Source organism: Syngnathus scovelli, chromosome 19 (assembly GCF_024217435.2).
Source record: "Syngnathus scovelli strain Florida chromosome 19, RoL_Ssco_1.2, whole genome shotgun sequence".
NCBI classification, from domain to species: Eukaryota; Metazoa; Chordata; class Actinopteri; order Syngnathiformes; family Syngnathidae; genus Syngnathus; species Syngnathus scovelli.
The window spans coordinates 132,501-157,991 of NC_090865.1; the positions used below are offsets into that span (position 1 = coordinate 132,501).

A 25,491-nucleotide genomic window follows, 5' to 3' on the forward strand; every position below is an offset into this window, starting at 1 on the left:
GCAAGCAAGCAAGCAAGCAAGCAAGCAAGCAAGCAAGCAAGCAAGCAGGCAAGCAGGCAAGCAAGCAGGCAAGCAAGCAGGCAAGCAAGCAGGCAAGCAAGCAGGCAAGCAGGCAAGCGCCATTCTTCAAATGCCTTTGTTTTTAGAGATGCAAAGGACATTGCACACATTTCAAGTTCCCACAGCTTGGCCATTCAAAAGAATGCGGTAAACAGGTCAACGTTGCAGAGATGCGTCCTTCTCCACTGAAACTGGCTGTCGGAAGTAATGACGCAACAAGAAGAAAGTTCCCTCAAGTCCCAGAGGAATGTTAGAAGGTCAACTATCGGCAAGGAGGAAAAAGCAGAAGCGAGGTGAACGACGACGACGACGACTCTGCCACAAAGCTGTCAGATAGAAATCTTGAACCAGCTCCAGATCACTCCGTTCAATAAAGCACGGTGGGCTCAGATAAGTAGGAGAGGTTGGTTGGCAAACAACCCAAAAAATGGAGCTTCTTTTTATTCTTTATGACACAAGTCAGACTCACAACCTTATCTATCCTTGCAATTTAACAACTGCTGTACGTCACTCGAACCGGAGTGGACACAAAATTGGCTGCATGGATGGATGGATGGATGGATGGATGGATGGATGGATGGATGGATGGATGGATGGATGGATGGATGACAGATGGATGGATGGATGGATGGATGGATGGATGGATGGATGGATGGATGGATGACAGATGGATGGATGGATGGATGGATGGATGACAGATGGATGGATGGATGGATGGATGACAGATGGATGGATGGATGGATGGATGGATGGATGGATGGATGGATGGATGGATGGATGGATGGATGGATGGATGGATGGATGGATGGATGACAGATGGATGGATGGATGGATGGATGGATGACAGATGGATGGATATCTGCGATCCAGCCAATCGCAGGGCACAAAAATGCATTGTCAATTGAGAGTGGCATGCATGAGGGACAAGAGCCAGATCAATAGGAAGAAAAGGCGGGGAAAGACACCATGGTTAGCTTCCACACCATATTAAAAAGGATGGGGAAATGGCAAGATGTGCCGCTGGTACTTGGTATTTAGAAATTACATTTCAATGTGTGCCATTTCCCACCTGTAGAGAATTGCTGGCAGGCAGCCACGCAGGCAGGCTCCATGCTTTTGAGTCCTGCACCCCCCCCCCCCCCCCATTTTTGCTAGACTTCATTTCCTAAGTTTATTGAGCAGCAAGCCAATCTAACAGACTAAACATCAATATATGAAAAGAACCGTTTTTTTTGTGTGTGCTCAAGGCAGGAGGTAGAGGTTCAAGGAACCTAGCCCCTAATTGTACATTTGACCAATACAGCAAAACAATAGGTCGAAAGAAAAACAGGATGACATTTCTGAACTTAGCATTAATCAAGAAGCACTTTTGTCATTTGTAATCGTATAGAGCTATAGTTATTTTTAAGTGATGAAACACTTGCGTATCTGATGGGAGGATGATTGGACTAATTGTTATTTGTTTCTATTATTATGAAGCCATCAACTCTGCGCCAAGGCTTTTGCATTTATTTCAAAACAAACACAACAAGCCGGAATAGCTCACTTTTTAAAAGGGGACAAGCTGATTCTGGGTGCCCCAAAATGTCGATTGAAGGGAAAGGAATCCAAAGTCCAATAGAGCGCGCAAGATACATAGATATCCATCACTAGCAAGCACACTTTAATTTGCTGTGTTTTTCATGCTCTACTGAAGTAGTAAATTTGGGTGCGGGCTGGCTAAGGAGCATTATCAGCGATAACGTGGCTCAAGTCTCCACGCTTGGCATAACACACTTTTTTCCTTCCTTCCTTCCTTCCTTCCTTCCTTCCTTCCTTCCTTCCTTCCTTCCTTCCTTCCTTCCTTCCTTCCTTCCTTCCTTCCTTCCTTCCTTCCTTCCTTCCTTCCTTCCTTCCTTCCTCTAGTATCTCTCTCCTTCTTCTCCTCCTCCTCCTCCTCCTGCACTCTCAGTCAATGTTCTGTTCTGCACGTGAACATATCGGGATAACCTTTGGCATTTGTGTTTGATTCCGCGTACATTTTAGGGATTTTGTCTTGTTTTTTTTTGTACCTCCCGGCATCTGTGTCTTTGAAGATAGCATCCCGGTTGGGGCAAAGCTCACAGCTTGGCATCACTCCATCCATTCTTCCGATTGGAGAGTCCCATCGACGCCCTCCCTGAAAAGACAGACATTTCCATCTCATAGCAATCCAGACACAATAAGCGATTGTGCTTTTATTGCCGTTAATAATAGCAAATGGCCTTTCTTTTCGCATTGCTGACCAAACGATTGATGTCGGAGGAACCGCGGCAACACGAGAACGTGCGTGTGTGATGATCATCCATCTTTTCAAAAGATGCCAATCCCGGCCGGGCACTACTAGTAGTTGTTTGATTGGAGAGATGAAGCTTAACGGGAGCATTGCAAAATCCTTGTACAAATTTCCTGAGGTGGCCTCATCGCTGTGGTTGCTATAGCAGCTATTACAGGTGGTCATTAGCAATGAGGGGAGGGAGGGAGGGAGGGAGGGAGGGAGCGAGGGAGGGAGCGAGGGAGGGAGCGGTCGTCTGCCTCCGTTGGGGAGATAACGAACGCTAACTTCCAATTCGGTCAAGCAGCCTTTGGGCATTTGGACCAATGAGAAAGTTACAAATGAAAAAGTTCCTTTTCTACATGGCTGGAGGGTGCTTTGCTGGAGTGAGATTGGCCATCAAAAGCAAGAATGGCAGCAGCAGTAGCAGCAGCAGCAGCAGCAGCAGCAGCAGCAGCAGCAGCAGCAGCAGCAGCATCATCCTCTTCTATTGTTTGGCCCTTTCTGATAAAGAGAACATTTGCAATGTCTCCATCCATATGGCTCAAATAGCAGATTGACTAAAAGCCTTGCAATTGGTGGAGGGATACGTACGTACATACGAACGTACATAAGACCTGACAAAGACAAGGGCAGAGACAGGCTCCCAACGCAAAGTGGAAATCATACGGACCAACCACCACTGTCCGCCCATCCGCCCGTCCGTCCGTCCGTCCGTCCGTCCGTCCGTCCGTCCGTCCGTCCGTCCGTCCATCCATCCATCCATCCATCCATCCATCCATCCATCCATCCCTCTGACTCCAAGAAACATCAAGTGTATGCGGCTGTGAAATCAACATCGGTCCTCACGGTACGGTTGCCCACGTCAAGTCCTCTTTGAAATGAGAGGAGTCCCCAGCAGGAGGGCTCCCCCTCCAAGGAATCCAAAAGGCTGGAGCTGTCAGTCAAGTGCCAAGAACAGCACAACCGGGGAGAGCGCTCTTTTGAGCTTTCTTTTGCTAACTGGCACCATGGTACTGTGTCCATTTTGTTCATCTTTAGGGCCCGAGCAGTGACTGCTGGGCGGTGCCTATTGTTTTTGGAGGAATTCTTTTCTTCCCTCTCTAAAGGATCACAATTTTGACAGCCCAAAGATGCACAAAAACTCACCAAACCTTGCACCCTGGAGCTGTAGGGCATGAAGAAGAGGCTGAAAGCAGAGTTGCCAGCAAGCAGGCACGTGCAATGGAAACCAGAAGCCACGTAGGTCCTTGTAGCGGCCGGCCGGCCGCCCGGCCGGCTGCCTGGCCGGCTGCCCGGCCGGCTGCCCGGCCGGCCGCCTGCCCGGCCGGCTGCCCGGCAACTGTTGCCATAGGGACGGCCGACAGCCGAGTTGATTGACAACAAGAGAAACCAAAGCACATAATATGAAAATGGGAAAGCAAAGAAATTGCGATGTTATTTCATATCAAAAGGCAGACAGCAAATATGTACATGTATGAAGCATATCCCAGCATTTTGATGACAAATTGCCTTTGTTTTCCACTAAGCTATGACAATTGCACAATGAAACAAAACACACCGTGTATGCTATTGCTGTTCCAAATGGAGCAATCGCTATGGCGCCGCATGCAGCTAGACGTACGTAAAAAAAAAAAAATAATAATAAAAAATGAAATGTGATCAAAACTAATGGTGTGTAAATGGTTTATGACGTGTTCTGAAATGAGTGAGCCCAGTGCCAGTGCCAGTGCATGTGTGAGTAATCACAGACACATCATCAGGAGAAAATGAATAGGAGCAAATTTGATGTTCACATTTGTGTTTGTTTGTTTGTTTGTTTCATAGAAATACTTGCTGTATGTTGTTTCTGCCAGGGATACAAAAAAGGCTGTTAGAAGAGTGAATGAGTATTATGATTGCATAAAAGTGCAATCATAATACCTAATGATGTGTCACTTGCCAGAGCACAAGGGAATATTCGGAGCCAGCTTCATTTAATCAATAAAGGGACTCCAAGGGCATCATTAAATCATTTTCAATTAGGCAACACAGCTTGCCATCCCAAAAGGTTGATAGTACTCACGCACACACACACTTGCACAACTGGATGTAAGTGTACATTGACAGTCAAATGAATGTTCCCGTGAATGGTAATAATAATCGTTTCCTGCAGTAGCAAAGATTCTGATGAAATAATCATGGTCCTTTGGCATTTAGTTTGACCACTTTTGTTCATTCATTTGACACAAGCCAACAGATTTGGCTCGTCGCCGCCGCTTACAAAGCTAGCGCGTTTGGGTCGTTGCCGTTTACAATCCACGATGTCGCTTTGGAAATACGTACCTACTCCGGTACTGTTCGCAAGGGTGATGATAATACAGCGCCTGGTGAAATGGAAGAATGGACCTATCAAATGAGAAACATGACTCACATTTTTGCAAGGATGCTAAAAATGCTGACCATGCAAGAGGCAAAAGGAAATCGTTTCTAATCTGAGGCACAAAGACGCATTTGAATGATTGCGTTCACACTGATCCATTCACTTTAGTGATTTTCCTGTGGATTGACAGCGAGTGCAGAAGATGGGAGAAAGGCCCACACTTCAATTTTCTCTCTAATTAAGCAGAGACATGGATGAAATTGCCAGACAATTAACTGTGTGCGTGCGTGCGGGCGGGCGGGCGGGCGGGCGGGTTATCATGGTTGCACAGTGGAAAGCAGTTTCATTGGTGAAGTGGCTGCATTGCCAGTAACAATCTGGCTTCTCTAGCTTTCCACAGCCCGTGTTTATCTACTATATTTTCAATTAACCTCCATGATTTAACTCTGCTCATAAAACCGGGCGCATGCTCGCTCAAAAGAACAAATGAAAAGTTTTTTCCTCTCTCTCAGGCTGCTGTCATGTTTTATCTTTGCTTTTTCTATCCCCTCCTGTCTATCCTTGTAAGTCCCCCTCCCCCCCCCCCCCCCACCCTCTTGGCTGCTGTGTTCCTCCAGCCCAGCTAGGATGCTGAGCTTGAGCACATTTTAGCAGGCGTGAGGCTGTATGTGTCAGATTAAAGAGAGGAAATCTGTAGCATGCAGGGAGAGCTTTGTAGATATGGCAATTTAATGATAACTTGCTCTTCTCTGCAAGGCTCCCCTGGCTCTCTGGCTCTCTGGCTCTCTCTCTTCCATGCTCATGTCTCGAGCTGCTCCTGCAGCTGGTGAAGCAAGCGCCAGGACATCTTTTGCCCTGATCCGCTCAGGAGGAGTGCCCTGACTGTTCGGCTCGGTGTCCGACGTTGCTTTTACCCGACTCATTTCAAAGTCGCCACTTGACGAGCAATCCAACGAGACATTAGCCAGACACGTGACGTTCAATTTCAAGGTCTTCCAGATTTTCCATTGCTTTTCAATATCTCGTGTCCCCATTTTCAACACGTAAAGAAAAGCGAGTGATTTGAGTCATTCGGAGATGAAGTGAAGGCAGGGGAGGGTCCAAAGAAAGCAGAAAGTCAGGAGTTAACTTGACTAACGCTACAGTGCCATTGCACAGTCAAGGCAGCAACGCTTATCTAAAACAATCAAAAATAGGATACAAATGGGCTCCAGTTTACCTGTAATGAATCATTACTAATGAGCGAGGGGAGCGCCGACGCACACAGCAAATCAAAATGAATGAGTGGTGCAGTAATTGCATGACTTGTCTCAGGGGTGCCATTTCACATTCAAAAGCCAGTTTGAAAATCAAACACAACACCAAGCCGCCGCCGCCGCCGCCGCCGCCGCCACTTGTGACAAGGCTGATTGAATGGACGCATTAGCCAGTGTGCCTAACATTGTTTGCTAAAGGAGCCCTCCTTTTGCCTTCCACCACAGGGGGAGGGATGGTTTATCAGCATTGCAGTCGGTCGGCTGCTTATGGATGATCCCGACACAATGCGGTAAAGGTTGTCCTGACCGGCCGGGGAAGCAGCCGTGCTGCCTGCCTGCCTGCTTATTTCAGCAAAAAAACAAACACCCCAGAAACTAGGAGCTCTAGCCTGTCAGCACAGCACAGCACAGCACAGCACAGCACACACAAGTGGCATCCCTTTCCAATCTCCCATCACTTTGCTCTTAGACGAATGATCTGATTTACTAGCAAACTTGCACATAAGATGAGCTTTAAGGTGGTGCTGGTGGCAGGCAGGCAGGCAGGCAGGCAAATAGCTTCATTTTAGATTTGTGCTCCACTCTTGCCTGCCTGGTGGCCGGTAGCATACATTCCCAGCATAAAGACTGAATCACAGTTTATGATTGATGTATTCTCTCGGCATCAAGTGACGGGGACATTAGCGTTACAGACGGGGACGGGGCGGGGCGGGACAGGCAGGTGACGACGTCACAAGCATCCATCCGTCGGCACGTGCCAAAACCAGGAGAGATGGAGCGGCCAGGCACAGTGGATTAGCAAGGCTGAGAAAGGGCAGTGGCTTGAAAAGTCAAGGAATTGCAAAGTTGAACAAAAAAGCAATCGAGTCAATCTGATACATGTGCAAAATGTTGCAACCTTTTTTTTGCCCTTTGTTTGTCTGAGTGTCTCCAGTGCAAATGATTGTCATAGATTGATAGCAAGGGAGCAAAACAGAGCAGAGAGAGGGAGGGAAGGAAGGAAGGAAGGAAGGAAGGAAGGAAGGAAGGAAGGAAGGAAGGAAGGAAGGAAGGAAGGAAGGAAGGAAGGAAGGAAGGAAGGAAGGAAGGAAGGAAGGAAGGAAGGAAGGAAGGAAGGAAGGAAGGAAGGAAGGAAGGAAGGACGGACGGAAGGAAGGAAGGCAGACAATGTGTGCAACCGATGGCTGGCTGGGAGAGAGACAGAGGCAGGCAAAGGGAGAATCAAACGGCTCAATTGGGCCCAAATATCCAAGGTTAATTTTGTGAGAAAGCTGCAGTGGCCAGATAAGAGCATCCCTGCAAATGAGTTCTGCCTGCCTGGATTACTGCTAAATTTATGCAGCTTTCCTTATCCTTTAACAAGCTCCTCTGAAGTGGCATAATTAACTTGCGCACATAAAATGTGCATATTTTCTGCTTGGTGCTAAAGTTTTTTTATTTGACTGCTTTGATTTTTCTCTTCTATTCATTCAGATACTTTTTACTTGAGAGATTTGCCATTGTAATGACACAAGAAGAGTCAACTTCAGCATTCTAATGACTAAAATCACTGCATCTGTTTTTTCCCCCCTACCTACGGATGGCAAATAGTAAACACCGCTTGAAAAGGAAGCAAAACGTTGCGTGGAAATCCCGTGTCGTCAACAGTCATATTTACAGGGCTCAATGCAGCAATGTGCAGGCCTCCTCAATGGAGAAAAGAAATGTTACAACGCCACTGCATATGGATGCAAATATCTTAAGCTAAGCTAGGGGGCAGGCATTTGGATGGATGGATGGATGGATGGATGGATGGATGGATGGATGGATGGATGGATGGATGGATGGATGGATGGAGGGATGGATGGATGGAGGGATGGATGGATGGATGGATGGAGGGATGGATGGATGGATGGAGGGATGGATGGAGGGATGGAGGGATGGATGGATGGATGGAGGGATGGATGGAGGGATGGATGGATGGAGGGATGGAGGGATGGATCCAACATCATCTGCCACCTCATCCAGCTCACCAGGTGTAAACGGACGACTGGATTTTCTTCCTCAAGAAGAAATGATCTCACGCAAAAGCGTAGCAATCAGTGGAGTATATTTAATAAGGTGAAGGTTTTACGTATGAGCGTCTTAATTGAAAAGCTTATCTTTGCTATGCAGATGCTTCATAAATATGAAATATGATACCGATAGCTGTGCTTGTGAAGCCAAAAGGGCTGCTCTTGTTATCGTTGTAATAGCCTCAGGTTCAAATGGAACTTTGTCCACCCACTCACCTATGGAGAGTTATTCTACGACTGCATTTGCCCTTAACAATAGGTGATTAATTGATGTCGGAGATGTCTGTCACAATATGAGAGAAACTGGGGAAGGATCTGCTTTTTGGCCTACCTGTCATGGAGGTTGATGAGCCAGGCCAGGCCAGGCCAGGCCAGGCCAGGCCAGGCCAGGCCAGGCCAGGCCAGGCCAGGCCAGGCCAGGCCAGGCCAGGCCAGGCCAGGCCAGGCCAGGCCAGGCCAGGCCAGGCCAGGCCAGGCCAGGCCAGACGCCAGGCCAGGCCAGGCCAGCAGCAATCCAGGGCTGAAATCCAGGGCTGTAGCGCAGGATTTGGTTTCCTGCTCTAAAGCCAAGCGGGGAATTGCAGGAGCGGCCGTCGCCGCCAGCTCCACCCAAACGCAGCCACGCTTTCCGTCTTATCTGCTCCTCTCCATCGTGCCGCCGCCGCCGCAGCCACCTGCTGGCATGGCACATAAGCAATATTTCAATATTTCGACCGACCGACCGGCGTCCTCCTCCTCAAAGCCTCCCTGGAGATTTATCTGGCTGTTGAAGTAGAAAATGAATATTTTACAGTTGACTGGCCTGATCAATTACCTACAAGCTGTTGCCGTATTTTGTGCTGGGTCACAGAGAGAGCTGGTAGCTAGCTGCCAATGGAGCATTCTCTTCACCATACAGTACGTACATACAGCCAGTTGAACCGGCCGGCGCTAGTAGATGAACATTAGCGTTGCCAAAATGGCTCGGATGCCAAAACGGCAGCTTTGGGAACGCAACGGCAAGTTCACGAGATAATAACCAGAACTCCTTTGACCTCTTTCAAACATTTGGAAAGAAACAAAAAAAGCGCTGATTTTCCTTGGAGGGCAAATTAGTTTGATTATTTCTCATACACATCAATTGTCCTCCAATCAATGGCTTGATTGCAGCAGAGGCCAAAGACTGCCTTTGGATAATGAAGCGCCCGCCGCTATTCATCAAGGGGACATTCAAAGCTGCCGATGCCTCCCTCGCTCCCTCCCTCCCTCCCTCCCTCGATGGCGCAATCGCGTGACGACTGCTCAAACGCTTCCGTTGGAAAACAATACATGCCGGATGGAGATTTTCACAAACAAATCAAACCAGAACGGCGAATGGACTTGCAACTCTTCACCTTAGCCGTCAAATCCAATTGCGTACTTTCAGCTGTACGTATATGGATTCGGGCCTGGCAGCAGAAAGCACGACATCTTGTGAGAAGTGACAGACAGCCGTCAGACAGACTTGGCTTGCTTGAGGGCCCAACAGAGAGGAAGGAGATTGACCGCATTCAAAAAAGAGGTGAGAAATGTGCACAAGACGGAGAAGCAAAGCCATGCGTTTTTGCTCTTATTTATTTGGCAGTCAGAGAGGGGGAAGGAGAAGAAAAAAAAAAAAAAAAAAATGTAATTAACCTTCTCAGTGAGAGAAATTCTATTACAAGCTCCTCTTGTGCCATGCAAAATGTGGTTTGGAGAGATGTCACAGGCCGTCAAGCAGAAAGCCCGGACTGTCTGCATTTTAAAGCAAACTTCCAATTTCCTCCCCCTATCTTTCTTCGTTCTCACTCAAGCTGGAAATTGAGTATGGCGCACTTATGTATGTGGAGAGGGAGGCAGGGAGGGAGGGAGGGAGGGAGGGAGGCAGGGCAAAAAAAGGTAAGCTTTATCACCTCATTATTTATTCGCTCTACATTTGCTTTGTTTGTATACACTTGATATGGTCTCAGCAACGACCACGGCCTTTGGGAAAGTCTGCCGCTGAGTCGGGTGTCCGTACGAGAATCAAGCAAAAAGAGCGCTGCAATTCCGAGTGGCGGCGGATTCCAAAGGTCCTTTTTCCATTTGCGTTCCGTCCTACCCGTTCGTACCTCTCTTGACTAAATCATCTTTGACGGGGCTGCCGTTCGCCACCTTCCAGCTTTGGACAGCCGCTCGTGAGCATCTGCCCGACCGAATCCGTCTTTAGGCCACGTTCACACCGTTTCCCTGATGAAAAAGAGTTGCACTTGAATACTACAGGAAATCAAAGAGTCGCTTTGATAGCCCCAAGGAAATGAAACACGTGCACTTTGCATTTGCTACCCTGTGGCTTTGACTGACACTTACGGGGCAGCACTGCTGGCACCCCCTGCCTCTTGCCACTCTTTTGCCAAGAGCCAGCCGCACGGATGGATGGATGGATGGATGGATGGATGGATGGATGGATGGATGGATGGATGGATGGATGGATGGATGGATGGATGGATGGATGGATGGATGGATGGATGGATGGATGGATGGATGGATGGATGGATGGATGGATGGATGGATGGATGGATGGATGGATGGATGGATGGATGGATGGATGGATGGATGGATGGATGGATGGATGGATCAGGCTGTGCCAAATCATTCCATCCATCCGCATGAATACCAGTACGCAAACAATGGCATGGATACACGTAGTATCGCCGTATGCCTACATACCGCCGTGCGTACACTATTACATAGTAGACGAGAAACAATCGGAAGAAGCAATATTAGCGCTTCCTCCCAAAAGCCGGTGTGCCGGGAGACGAATCCTGACGATGATTCAAATCATTTTGTGAGGAAACAATCCTATCGGTCCAGTGAATAAATAGCAAGGAATGTGCACATTTGCGAAGCTATTTCAACAAGAGATAGCGCTGGCGTTAAAGTTAGCGGCCGGCTGGTTCAAAGAAAAAAAAAGAAGCGGCTTTTGGGAGAAGAAAATCAAAACGGCAGCCACCGCTTTGTTTTCTAATGTTTTGCGTGTTGCGGCGCCCGCCGTGCCCGAGATGGGTAGCATCTGCATTTCTGTCCGATCTTCATTTATGCACTTATGAGACAACATGCAAGCCCATGAGATGGAAATAACCGGTGTGTCACTTTGAATCGAGTCAGTCTTCTCACTGATTGTTTCCTACATTGCATTATGCTAAATGCACAGCGAGGATTGGGACGACGGTCAAGACGCGCAGGGAGCATGCGAGTGAGGTGCTCGCTCCTCGCTCGCTCGCCCCCCCCCCCCCCCCCCCCCCCATGGCCATCTTCAACCGCACAATAAATCACAAAAGAGAATGCAGTGCAAATGAATGCAATCATCCATTAGTGCAAGGCAAAAAAAGGGCAACTTCTGTTGAGATGGCCGGCGCCGACGTCCAATGGGACAAGCCGAGTGGAAAAGAAGACGGTTGATTTTTGTTCCAAACTAAAGTCCCAACTCTCGATTGAAATGCCACGTTCACAAGCTCGGAAAGCAACAGAAGGCATCTTGGCCACAGTGATGAATGGCCAAGGACAAAAGCAAACGGCATGGCCCACCTGTATGAAGTGGAAAGGGCTCAATCTTGGAATTCACTAAAGTGGAACTGCCTGTAATCCAATGCCATTACAGCAGAAAAGAGGTCAGGGCAGAGGGGGCACAGGAGTAGAGGACCAAGTCCTTTCTTTAACCTTCCCAGTGGAAAAACAAATTCCACATGCCACTTTTCAAGTAGAGTAGATGCACAATCAATCATGTCCAATCATTTGTATTTCAAACAAACACTTGGTTAATAAGAGCAAGCCTTCACGTCTGTCTGTCTGTCTGTCTGTCTGTCTGTCTGTCTGTCTGCCTGTCTGCCTGTCTGCCTGTCTGCCTGTCTGCCTGTCTGCCTGTCTGCCTGTCTGCCTGCCTGTCTGCCTGTCTGCTTGTCTGTCTGCCTGCCTGTCTGTCTGTCTAACTGCTGTATACGCAAAACAATGACAGAGAATGCTGCTTTCTGTATATGGTTTTTTTTTTTTTTTTCATCTGGGTACTTTAAGTGCAACTCATCTCATCTTGGCCGTTGTTTGATTGCAGTCTGACAACGGCCGCTATTGTCTTCTGGGAGCAGTACAAATACGGAAGCAATATCCAACCGTAAGCAGGCAGTTGAATGGCAGGCAACCTGAAGGCTTGGGATGGCTGCCTGCCTGCCTGCCTGCCTTTGCGCTGCTAATTAATGAAGCTCCCTCCAACTCTCACACAGCTTCACCTCCTCCCCAAGAACCAGCTCACTGACCCAAGCCGCCGCTATTTCTGTGTGTGAGTTGATTATTTTCTCCAAGTGAGCCTCAGCTGTAAGGAATCAAGATCAACGCTCTCTTGAAGTGGTCTCCACCACAAAGCCACCAGATGGTCACAACAAACATTGCATTTGGATGTTTGCCTTCAAGCAAAATTTGACTCTGCTTGTCATATCAATAAAGGAATAGTGAGTGGGGAGGACAGATGGAAGCAGCAAACAAGGGAATAGCCAAAGACAGAGCTTAGCGTACAGCCGGGCTACAGATGCACGCTGTTCCTACGATGAGCGTTCCAGCTGGCAACGGGGGTGGGGGGATGCAGGGCGGGGGGGGGGGGGGGGGGGGGGGGGGGGGGGGGGGGGGGGCGGGGGGGGGGGGGCAGGGCAGGGCAGGGCAGGGCGGGGCAGGGCGGGGCAGGGCGGGGCGGGGCAGGGCAGGGCGGCCACACCGCCACTGCAACCTGCAGAGTGGTGGTGTGGGGGGGGGCTCTTCCTTTTCACTTGCCAACGTTGTCTTCTGCTTGTCCAATTCACCACACAAGGCCCAGAGGAAGCAAACATCTGGCAGACTGCTTCCTGATCACAGAAGCCCAAAGAAGCACCTCATGCTTTAAGAATAGCAAGTCAGTCACCCCACTCGTTGACAAAAAAAAAACTATGTACGGATGCATCCAAATTGGGGGCTGGATGATCTCTTCTCTTCTCTTCTCTTCTCTTCTCTTCTCTTCTCTTCTCTTCTCTTCTCTTCTCTTCTCTTCTCTTCTCTTCTCTTCTCTTCTCTTCTCTTCTCTTCTCTTCTCTTCTCTTCTCTTCTCTTCATAGGCTTTATCTTAAGCAGCAGCATGACCAATTTGATCCCTCTTATCAATGTCAACAAGAAAAAGCACATCCATTCACCTGTTTGACACCAGAAAGTAAATGGTGAAAAATCCAGCAAAGCCAACTCATAAAGGTCAAAAATGGTGGAAAAAAGGTCATCTGATGACTGCAGCCACACGTGGATTGGTCTAACTTGCATTATCTCTGAGTGGAGTCATGACGCTGCTAATCTTTCACTCTGATTACAAAGTGTCATTTTTTTTTCCTATTGCATTCACACCCAGCAAGAATTCTCTCTCTACCTAGCTGCTGCAGCCAGCCAGCCAGCCAGCCAGCCAGCCAGCCAGCCAGCCAGCCAGCCAGCCAGCCAGCCAGCCAGCCAGCCAGCCAGCCAGCCAGCCAGCCAGCCAGCCAGCCAGCCAGCCAGCCAGCCAGCCAGCCGGCCAGCCGGCCGGCGTAAGGCAGCAGTGCTTTTCCAAAGCCGTGCCCACATGCACATGCCAACACCAGGTGACCTCTTCAGAGCAAGCGTGCAAACACATGCCAACGCGTACACGTCACGTGCAAGTTATTGCACGGTCTACACTTGTGTGCCCGCCCAGCGGCCTTGCAGATGCATTTTGCGGCGTGTTTGAAGAGACCCCGGCCCAGATGGTGAGCATGGCTGCCAGATCAATTACGTACCAACAGCTCGCTCACCACGCAGCAGCGTTTTGCTCGGAGCACCGATAAAACGGAGCGGCGTTTTCGACGACACGTCGTCATAGCACGCTGCGACATCAACGACTCGCGAACTTCATGCTACACGGTGCACAAAGTGGCACTTTGCCAAGCTACTTTTGATGGATTCCCAACGTTTGTACGTGCATAATGGAATGAAGCAAAAATGAAGCGGCGAAAGATGGCTGGCTTGTCAAGACATTGCCGAAAGCAAAAGCAAAAGCAAAAGCAAGCATCCTGGGTGCCCCACAAAAGATTTTCCATCATAAGACAATATGGCACGATCGCACTGGCGTGGTGGCATGTAAGCGAGCCATCTACTATTTCTTTGGCTTGAACTGAATTAATATTGGCTATGTGCACCTTTTCAGGAGTGCTGAAGCTGAGGAGATACAACTTGGTAGGCTGATTGCACACTTTGACATATTGATGCTCATTCTTACTGGTAGAGCATTTCCAATTGTCTTGATATATGCTGCTTCACATACGCAGACAATCTCCTGACATCCTCGCACGCTTTTTAGATACTAGCTTTCAAACAAGCAAGAGAGGTTTTTGTTTGATCCTCACGTTCATGTGTGAACCTTGACTCCAACTTTGATTTATTCATTCATTCAAATCAACAATGTTCCCGGAAGAGTCAAAAGGTGATTTTATTTTGATCTTCTATGCTCTTAGAATGTTGCCGCAGCAAAATGGATTCTCAAGCGGCCAAGCAGCCAGCCAGCCAGCCAGTCAGCCACAGACCGAGCGAGCGAGCGAGCGAGCGAGCGAGCGAGCGACCAACCGTTGGTTATATGGAAGAGCAGAGATAAAGGCTTTGACTAGTCTTGCATCATCTGTGAATAATTTGCTCAAACAAAGCAACATTTGCAGTGAAAGTAAAGAATGCAATCACTTGACAAACTGATTTCTTCCCTTCTCGCTTCACTTGAGCCGAGCAGACAGAAATGTGAGCCAGCCAGCCAGCCAGCCAGCCAGCCAGCCAGCCAGCCAGCCAGCCAGCCAGCCAGCCAGCCAGCCAGCCAGCCAGCCAGCCAGCCAGCCAGCCAGCCAGCCAGCCAGCCAGCCAGCCAGCCAGCCAGCCAGCCAGCCAGCCAGCCAGCCAGCCAGCCAGCCAGCCAGCCAGCCAGCCAGCCAGCCAGCCAGCCAGCCAGCCAGCCAGCCAGCCAGCCAGCCAGCCAGCCAGCCAGCCAGCCAGCCAGCCAGCCAGCCAGCCAGCCAGCCAGCCAGCCAGCCAGCCAGCCAGCCAGCCAGCCAGCCAGCCAGCCAGCCAGCCAGCCAGCCAGCCAGCCAGCCAGCCAGCCAGCCAGCCAGCCAGCCAGCCAGCCAGCCAGCCAGCCAGCCAGCCAGCCCGTGCTGCAATTCACCAGCTCGCAGCCTCTGTGGCTGTCTGTCTGGGCCAGGACCCGGGCCCGTTCATGCTTGGCCGAGTGCCAAGAGGCTACCTACGAGGCGACAAGCTCCACGGCTGGGTCGCTCACAAGACTCCGGGTCTCCTTCTCATTGCCCAGAGGCTGGCTCGGGCTCGGGCTCGGGCTGAGCACCTGTTGCAGTATCCACTCAAGTATGTTGATACTAAATATGCTTCACAAAATGAAGGTTTTGCAATGTTTTTGCATCCACTGCTTTTTGTGTGAGCTGTCACTCCCTCCCCAGAGACAGAGCGACTAAAGAAAACGATCAAAATACGTAGCAACACAGAGCTCATTTGAATCACGACCACGATTCAATGTCGTTCAAATCGCACCCCCACACAGATGAAATTGATCACGGTCACTTGCCATTACAACATTTGAACAGCAACAACAGAAGCAGCAGTCAGCAGAATAAATACCAAGCATTGTAATTGAACGGACAATGGAGAAATGAAGGCATTTGGGAGGCATAAGCACGACGGACGGATGGACGGACGGACGGACGGACGGACGGCCGTACATTGGCTGGCGCTGTTCATTTCTCGCTATCTGGAGGCAGTAAAAGCAATCGAGTTAACACATGCAGCATATTAAATGTCTGCTGGAGGCGTGCAAACAGTTATTCTTTCACTACTGATTAAAGATGCAATAATCAAAATGATTATAGAGCTCTGGATTAGCTCCTGGCGGTGGGTCGGGAGCCGCATCTGACGCCATCCAGCGATGGCCGCCAAGGCGTCACGCGACTTACGTATTTGGCCAGCCGATGAGCACGTCACCGTCGAGTGTGCGACCAGCAAGACTGTCGCAGTGCAAATCATTGATGCGTATCAATTTGGTGCCGAAGGAGGAGGGATGCCGTTTGTGTACGAATATGATGCGCGCGGCTGCCAAATCAAATGAAAGACAAAGGGCACTTCCACAGCTCCTTGGTTTGAAAAAGTGCCTTCTTTTCCAAACTATGCACACAAAACAAACAATTACATTCATGACTGCCTTTATTTTGCGCCATGATTGAGCAGTGCGAGCGGGCGGGGGGGCGGGCGGGCGGGCGGGCAAGCAGATTAATTAGCTAGCGTCTGGAAAGCTACGGCAATTCTCCCAGCATTGTCACATTGATGGATAGATAGCTGATTAAAGTCATTGATGAGTACAGCGGATCAAAATGGTCCAAAACAGGCAAAAGTGACAAAGAAAAGCTACAAAGGACGACAAGACAAGACAGAAAAGGCAAGAAAAGAAAGAAAAAGAAAAGCAAATAATTGGCTTGAAGGCTGAAAGTGTATTCCAGCCATGCCATGCCATGCCATGCCTGGGCTGGGCTGGGCTGGGCTGGGCTTGTGTGTCCTTTGATGAGCTGAGCTTTCTCATTAGGCAGTCTCTGGAAATATCAGAGAATTAATTCAAATGAGAGGATAGGAAAAAGTGGGCTGCCAACCACGGGGCAAGCGGCATAATCATTGTTGTGATCAGAGCGCTATTGTCTGGCTGGCTGGCTGGCTGGCTGTGACTCTCCCCCTCTCCCCCCCCATGTTTATCAGGATTCCGCCGGCCGGCTGGTCGACCAGCGCCCCGCCCAGAGCTTGTTTGATAGAGCGTTCGCTTCCTTCCCAGTGCTGCCAGGAGCTTCAAAGTCTTCATTTACTCGCCAGAGTGCGGACACACGCACTGGCATTATCGCTCAAACAGCTCTCACTAGGCTCCGTTTTATCAGCTAGTTTCCAGATTTAGATGAGAAAGATTCTCAGTGCGTTCATATCTTTCCCTTTTCTCACACATGCAGAGCAGAGCAGAGCAGAGCAGAGCGGAGTAGAGCGGAGTAGAGTAGAGTAGAGTAGAGTAGAGCAGAGCGGAGCGGAGCGGAGCAGAGCAGGCTTGTCGGTGTTCCACAGAGAAAAATATCCTCAAATTCATCTTCCCCATTGTCATCGTACATACTTGAGATGACAGCTTCATCCTTATTGGATTAGATTGCCTTTAGGAGTACGGAGCAGCGAGCGAGGAAGACAACGCGCAAGGCCGGTGTTTGTGCCGGATAAAGCGAGGCCGTCTTATCTCAATAGAACACGGGGACCTGCGCAAGAGTTGACATCATGTCCTCGTTGTCTGGGCGGGGGGGGGGCACACGACATCCCTTGCTTGTCCTCCACGTCCCACTGGGAATATGGACCGGGGAGAGCTGGACTGTAAAGCAAGGAGTCCGAGATAGCGCGTGATGAATGAGGTGTTATAGATTGCACAGCCGCTGTTATCTTTGGGGGCACTTGCTCACACATATTCTTATCACGCAATCACAAATACTAGTATGTACAGTCGTCACCTTTGAAGGCAGGTCCGAACATGGCCAAAAAACAATTGGTACTCACGCTGGTGTTGATTGTTGCAGAATGGCTGGAGGCTATATTGGCAGCCATGGCAAAGGGTTGTCAAAGGTTTGCATGCCATGCCATACGGATGGACGGATCAATTGGCACATTCTGCCTTATATAGCGAGCGCTTCATGTCTTAAATCTAGAAAAGGGCGGCTCTTGGTCAAATGGAAGCCATCACTATGGACTCCAACCCATCCATCCATCCATGCATCCATCCATCCATCCATCCATCCATCCATCCATCCATCCGTGCCGTGCCGCGCAATAAATACATGCAAGCATGCACTAGTGCCAACGAGATCAATCTCCTCACTTGCAAACAAAGTGTCGGTTCTGCTGGAGCAATCCCTTCCTAGAGTTGAATGATATGGATTACGGCCTTCCAAAAGTCCTCCCTGAATACTTGACTCACTTTGTCCCAAAGCAATTATCTTACCATTAAATGATAACATTCAGCAAAAGGAGTACAATGACATTGAGCAACTAACTCGGTGTCAGCGGGACACGGCGTTTAGCAAACGACGTGCAAAATCAGATGGCCATTTTGCCGACGCAAAGTCGCCGTGCTCTCTCTCCAAAGCCAGCAAAGTCGGCGGCCGGCCGGCCGGCTGGCTGGCCGGCTCGAGCCGAGCAAGTAGAATTGCTCACGCTGGGGCAGATAGGGAGGGAGGGAGGGAGGGAGGGAGCAGCTGTGGGGAATTGTTTTGCCAGGCTCATCCTGGCCCTTTACAGATAAGCGGGAGTAAATCTCCCTTGATGTCCTCAGAGAGGAGGAGAGAAGATGGAGACAGACGAGAGCAAACATCAGGCAGACCTCGGCCAAATGATTCAAGCTTCAAATGACTTTGGAATCAACAAAAGGGAACCCAAGCATTGCTATTCTGCTATTGCTTACAATGTCACAGCACCTCTGATGACATTGGGGGAGGCAAAGAATGTGGCCAAATGTGGAACTCTTTACCTGACCCAATAAATACAAACAAGCATGCACTAGACTAGAGGAAGAAACAGGCCCATATTGTTCCGAAATCAAAACGGACCTTCTCACCGAAACCACTCTGGTAAAGGCTTGAGAGGAAACCAGAAACAGACTAACTCAAAGCACCCGCCGTCCGTACCTTCGTTGGCAGCCAAATACAATCATCAATCCATTGGCCTAATATTTGCATTGATGTAGTGCGTACGTATAGCCTTCTATTCTTTTTGGCAATTTCATGAAGACTTCCACCAGCTGTGCAAAGTTCGTACGGAATGCAAAGTGATGACTGGATGGATAGATACTTAATCCCATTGGAGAACTTCAGTCCATCTATTCATAGAATCTTAGATCAATGCTGGTGTAGTGCTGGAAAGCCAGACGAGGCTTGGACATTTTTTGTCTCTCCCCACCAGCGCATGTCACTCGGGTCAACGTTTCAGACTTGTAAGCACTTGTGGGATTAGAGGGTCAAATGCACAATGTCACTCACTCACTGCCTCACTCACTCACTGCCTCACTCACTCACTGCCTCCCTCACTCACTCACTGCCTCCCTCACTCACTCACTGCCTCACTCACTCACTGCCTCACTCACTCACTGCCTCACTCACGTCTCATTTTTATTGTATCGCATGTCTTGATTTCAAGTCAAGCAGCTGGTCTGGTCCAAGACGGCAAATATACTAATAAATGAGCCCAAGATGGAGTGAATTGTGAAGGCACACTGAAAAGATGAGAAGGTGGAAAACACCACATGAGGTGCAAGTGAATCTAATTACAATAAATAAATGAAGCGTGATTAGATTAAGTCTAATTCCTAATGCTTACTCTGCTAGCAAATTAGCATACATTAACTTGCCAAGCAACGCTTCAGCTATTTTTCCAAGTCCGCTCACATCGTACAATCTCAAACGGAATGAGTATTTTTTTTCTTTTTGTTTTCTCCCAGCCAGCCAGCAGAGGAAAAACAAGGATTCACATTGACGTTTGCAGTAGGCAGTCAGCAACTTGCCCACGCTGTACAGCGCAATACATTCACTTTGCAAATGGGTGTGTAGTGAGGCTGTGGGGGGGGGGCACCCTACGTAGTGAGCCGGGGGGGGGGCACAAAAGCCAGCGGATGCCAAACATCCAGGCAAAGAAATGCTTCTCTTGGAAAGGGCCACGTCCCAAAGACCCCAATCCATACAAATTTGTAAAAGAAAGCATCCCGACCCCGTCAACGTCTGTGACTAGTGCTAGAGGCTTCTGCGGACATTTTCGTTGGAATGATGGAACGATTCCATATCTGTAGCGCCGACCCGACTTTTCCCATTCTTTTCTTAAAGGCCGAAAGGTTGCATTCCAAAGACGTCCCTTTTGCGATCTGCTTTTCCCCCTCCAAAAATCAAACAAGTGGATGAAGGGAACAGACTCCAAACATTTGATTTTCTAGCACGCTCCACTTCCATCATATAGTACTGAGTTGCAAGATACTAAATGGCTTCGCCTTTGTGGAAGGTCTCCTCTAATGAAATTACCGTCTTGCGCTTTACAAGAGAACTTAAAGAAGGGGCAAAAGAAAAGCTTGAGCGTTTGAAGACAGCGTTTGACGAGCCTGGTTAAAAAGCGGCCAATCAGTTAACCTGATTGCAGCGAGTGGCCTTTTGCAACATCTTAAGTTGAGCGTGCGTGCGTGCGTGGATGGATGGATGGATGGATGGATGGATGGATAATTGAAATTGTGTTGCAATTGGCACCATAATCAGCCATCGCTTGGCCTCACACCAGAGGCGCTTTGAAAGGTGCCATTTGATGAACCTTTGATTGCTTCATCAATGAGCGCTCCGTCCGTATTGACGATTGCAGCTCTTTATTTAGTCCTCAGCCTTCTCCTTTGCCGCTCCTAATTAAGCAATCAGCCAGACCGACCAGGGAGGGATCCATTCACCATGGCGGCGGCGGCGGCGTCACGTCAACGTTGCCCGTGCTCGCCGCTACGGGGTCTTTTCGTTTCTTTTCGCGCGCTTCCTTTTTACTCTGAATTGCTCTCGAGATATCGTTTTGGTTGAACGGGTCAGGCGCGGTGAGCCACGCAACTCTTGGTCTCAACGTGGCTCGTTCAAATGGTCCGTGAAAGCGTTTACGGCCCAGCGACGTACGTATGTTTCAAAGCAAACGACAAGACAAAGAAGCTGCGGCGGAGTGACACAAGCAGCTTGAATCCAAGAGTAAGTAGGTGACCTGTTCCATTTCTTCCTTGGCTTTCCTCATTTGAAATACTCCGTACGTACGCAAGCAAGTCAGCCCAGCGCACTTCTTCTGTATTGAACTTGCATGCGGAAGAGAAGGACGCACATAAAGTGAGTCCCAACATAAATTCAAGGGTGTCTCTGACTTCAAAAAGTTTTCACGAGCCTGCTATACTACTTGTGTGAAATCACTCTTGGTATCAGAAAAGAGAGCTGGAGGTGTTAATTTCATGGGTTAGGTCTTAAATTGAGCTCTGCAATTCTTCTTTTTTTTTTTTTTTTTCCCTTCTCCCCACAGAGTAGATTAGAGAGAGGAAGGCTCCCTCGGTGTCCTCGGGTAAGGCCGGACCCCTTGGACTCCGTCCTCCGCTTGACCCGGGTCACCCACCCCCGTGGCTGTGCGCAAGTCAGCAGCGACACCAAGATTGGTGGCAACGGGAGCGCTTTCTTACACGTCCCCGTTGGCCTTCAATGACGACATGTCAAACGAACGTGGCGTATTTGGGGATGCCGTACGAGCGCGATCTCTCGGCGAGTCGGAGATTAGGAGCATTATCTTTATCCTGAGGTGCAAATATGCGAGCTGGGCTTTAAGTGTGCGTGTGCGCGTGCGCGTTGTTGGCTGCCGTCAGAAGAATCACAGCAAAGGACTTCTCTTTAATGCAGACGTCTGATATTGTCCAGCGACTGGAGGCCCCATTTTTTTCAGACTATCCAGACGGAGGTTTGCTTTGCCCTTCCTTCCAATCACCAAAGGTATCCCAAGAGGCCATCAGCGGCCTTATTTTGCTACATTTCCTGGTACAAGGCAGAAAAAGAGCAGATTCCTTGGCTAAAATTTGAAGCATGTTCATACACTGACACTTTGCTTTTCAAACTCAAGATTGGTCTTTCCCAAACGTGTCAAAATGTACTAATTCCTAATTCTATTTTCTCATTCAAAGCTCATTTCAGAGAGGTAGTGAGCAGCATTGGGCCTACATTGATTGGAATTGAGTCAGAAAGCAGCCAGCCATCCATCCGGCCGTCCGGCCGTCCGGCCATCCGGCCATCCACCCATCCAGCCAGCCAGCCAGCCAAGTGGCCTTTTAAAGAATAATGGCATGGTTTGTTTTGTGTCCATTAAGAAGCAATGCTATTTTATTAATTCCTCAACTGGGTTTCCTGCATCTTCCTAATTAATTCCATTTTGGTTTTCAGACTCAGGAAGCTCGTGCAGATTAATGACGCGGAACCAAAATGTTGTCAAGATGCTGATGTGTTTCATCTACATGGGGTGAAATTTCGATCATTAGATACAAAAGGCCTGCCTGATGACTCCAACTTTCCCTTTAATTGGACGCCGCTTCCAGTGTTCTTTATTTCCTCTGTGTAACCCATTAAGCTACAAAGTCATCAAATAAATGCGGCGCTCCGACATGAATTGAACCACCTATGGACTTTTGAAGACGTGTTCTCTTTATGCGCTCGGCGTAAGCGGGCATGAAAAAAAGAAAGCGTACAATTACAATTTGCCTACGTCCAACATCCTTTTGAAAGAAATGCGCGTACGTATATGCATAGAATGATTGTTTGTTAAAGCGGTAGACGCGCCGAGCTGTTTCTCATGACCGATGAAATGAATATAATCTGGGAACATGGACTGGGTCAAAGAATGATCACGCTTTAGCTTTTGACTTGCAAGCTTGTAATATTCGTACTGAAAAGCTTAAGCCTGTGCAGCAAGCTTAAGCGTGGCTGTAATTACGCCCGGCTTTATTGGAAGCCCTTTTGTCTGTGTTATTCTGTGTACACGTTTCAATCTTCGATCCACTTCCAACAGATTCCTCCCTCCTGCCTGCCTGGGTGCAAGTGCTGAGGCCCCCCCCCCCCCTTGCCGCCCGGAGTTGCATTTTAACACCATTGTTGTTCAATCCGTCTAAACAACGACTAAGCCGATTTGTATACAATGTAATTCCAAATGACAATTTGGACTATTCATCCCCTCTTCACAAGCTGTGACGGGGAATTTGCAAACATTTCTGGATGACATGATCAGTTTGCTTTGTTTTTTTTTTTTTTTTGGACCCCAAAAATGATTTGATCATTGATTGACCTGCGCTGCTGTGAGTGAAATCACATCAGAGGGATTGAAGGAAGCTATTAAAAGCAAATCCACTCATGTTTGCCAAAGGATGAGCTCAAAGTTGAATTGAAGTTTGGGGCTTAGCACTTTCATTTAGTTAGCGATGGGATTTTCGGATTCACCTAAATTCATACCGACGCGGAGGAGATTGGAATAGTCAACCGTTTCCTGACAAGCGAGTTGAGGATTTTGAGGAAAATGCGCGGGGCATCACGCAAGTCAAATTCCTTGTTTGGCACGCTCAAACATGGCGAATAAAAAACTCTTGAATCTTTGAAGAGGCCCGATTGTCATTGAATGCGCTCGATGGACGTCGTACGTACGTAGTTGCTGTACGCTAGGCGTGGATTGAACAATGCTGCCTGCCGCAAAGGAATTGCTTCGAGAAATGCATAGCGTTGCATTTTTGGTCGAATCTTGCCGCCGCGTTAGCTTGAAACGCAATTAACAGGATGTTGATAAGCGTGGCCATTTATCCTGATTTGTATCCCGGTGTCAAGCGTGACTGATGACGGAAATCACGGGCAAATTGTTTTTGAATTTAGGCCACTTTTCTGCTGCAGCGCTCGCTCCATGAAGGGCACGGGGAGTTGCCGTGTAATTCAGCGCAGTGATGTCAGACTTGTAATGTAATTACATAGCCATCTGTCTCTCATCGTATGACAAGCGCAAAATGTCCAATTATGCTTTCGTTTAAATTGTAATTAGTTCGGCCCAATTTGCCTCCCTCCCTCCCTCCAGCGTGCGCCTAATGAAAGAACGATGCACATTTCCTGGCTAAAAACCTGGCAAATGCTGCGCAGCTACTTACTATAGGTGTCGCCTCTTTGCATTTTGCCAAGCAGCAGCATCCACTTTGTTTCAGGTATTCCATTGAGAGGAATCCATTCGGTCTAAAACAACTGGCAGAGTTGGCTGATTCTTTTTTCTTTTATGATTAGGACTGTGGAGAGCAGTGAAAGAATTTGATTGCAGGTCTCATTTGTGATCAATGATGCGCGATTGCATCTTCTTGATTTGCGCCACTTCTACGTTTGAAGACACTTGTCATTCTTGCTTCGCTTCACTTCTCATTCCGGTGGGCTGAAAGCAAGCAGTAGTGGCCGTTTGTTTGTGCGGGCAGCCTTCTGCACAGCAAACAGGCAGGATGCGTCTAAATCGACACACTAGCGACAAGTCCGGTTTGAAACGTGGACTTGGTGGATGTATGTGAAGCTAGGTGGAGCTCCTCATTGAGCTCAGTTCCAAAGGGGAGCGTTTGGTCAAAGCCTTTTGGTGCACCAAAATGTGTGATGAGGAGGAGGAGGAGGAGGAGGATGCTGCTGATGATGATGATTTATCAAGTCTGCGGGCAGCAGCAGCTGCAGTTGCACCTTGCCACAAGTCAAGGCACGCCACTCTGCCGTAGTTATTCATTATGTGCTTGACTGGCATGCGAGGGAGGGAGGGAGGGGAGGGAGGGAGGGAGGGAGGGGAGGGAGGGAGGGATGATTGAAAGGGATCAAAGCCCAACCAGCATCAATAACAATCATTCTGCTGGAACTGAATCAACATCACAAACAGAACTGTTTGGGTAGTAACAGGCAAGGCCAATTCAAATGTCTCATCATTTCCTTGTGGCAAGGTGGAACCATTTGGTGTATCATTAGACTAGGAAAGGAAAAAGCAAGGCCCACCCTTAAGAAGCACCACACTTGCATCCGTTCGCTTACAGAGCTTTGGAAAATATTATTTGGAGAAAACAAATCAAATGGCATCGGCAAGCTTTTGGTTTGCCGACTTGGGAAACCATCAGGATAAAACGATGAGCCGAGATAGGTGCTCGACTTGGAGGATCGAGGGAGGCTGCTGCATTCATTGTCGTGTCCAATGTGAATATGAAGAGCCCCACTTGCGAGAAATGATCCCACAGCCTATTATGTATGGAGTTAAAGTCGGTGTCAGTTAGACTTGACTTTCCGTCTGACATTAATTACAGGTGACAGGCCCAAGAATAAAAGGCCACACCATTCGAATGACGACTCTGGCGGAAATTCTTCATGCTTTCACTTTGCTCTGCTGTGACAGAAGCCATTACGCAGACTCGGAGCTGGTCACAACTACAATATTGACTGCGGCGGGCGGGCGGGCGGGCGGGCATGCGGGGCGGGGCAGGGCGGGGCAGGGTGGGGTGGGACGGGGCGGGGCGGGGTGGGACGGGGGCAGGCAGGCCACTCAATGTGGGTCAAAATCCAAGCAGCATTAAAAATACAATTCCAATGGGCAAAATCTCATCAGAATGGGAATCCTGGATTCATTACTCTGTCACAAGCAGTTTTGCTCCTCTTTATGACAAGCAGATTTCATCCATCTCAATCTTAGTGACCATTCCAATGAAATTCTAATCACAAGCTTTCTTTCCAGGTTGCACAACAGTTGCAAAAGCCTATTTTTTTTTGTTTTTTTCCCCCTCAACGAGTGAACGATATAATCCAAACGTACAACAATATAATACAACATTGACAAAAAGTATCT

General features: G+C 48.7%; 1 long non-coding RNA gene across 1 annotated transcript in view; it reads right to left on the reverse strand.

Moving 5' to 3' along the window:
* The window catches only part of LOC125986667 (uncharacterized), a 39,102-nt gene that overhangs the window by 913 nt on the left and 12,698 nt on the right, over positions 1-25,491 (reverse strand). The window contains exons 3-6 of the long non-coding RNA XR_007487736.1: positions 10,134-10,251; positions 8,357-8,702; positions 4,679-4,741; positions 1-2,218 (exon numbers count right to left, since the gene is read on the reverse strand). The exon at positions 1-2,218 is cut by the window's left edge and continues 913 nt beyond it. This is a non-coding gene — a long non-coding RNA (uncharacterized lncRNA). The remainder of the gene's footprint in view (positions 2,219-4,678; positions 4,742-8,356; positions 8,703-10,133; positions 10,252-25,491) is intronic.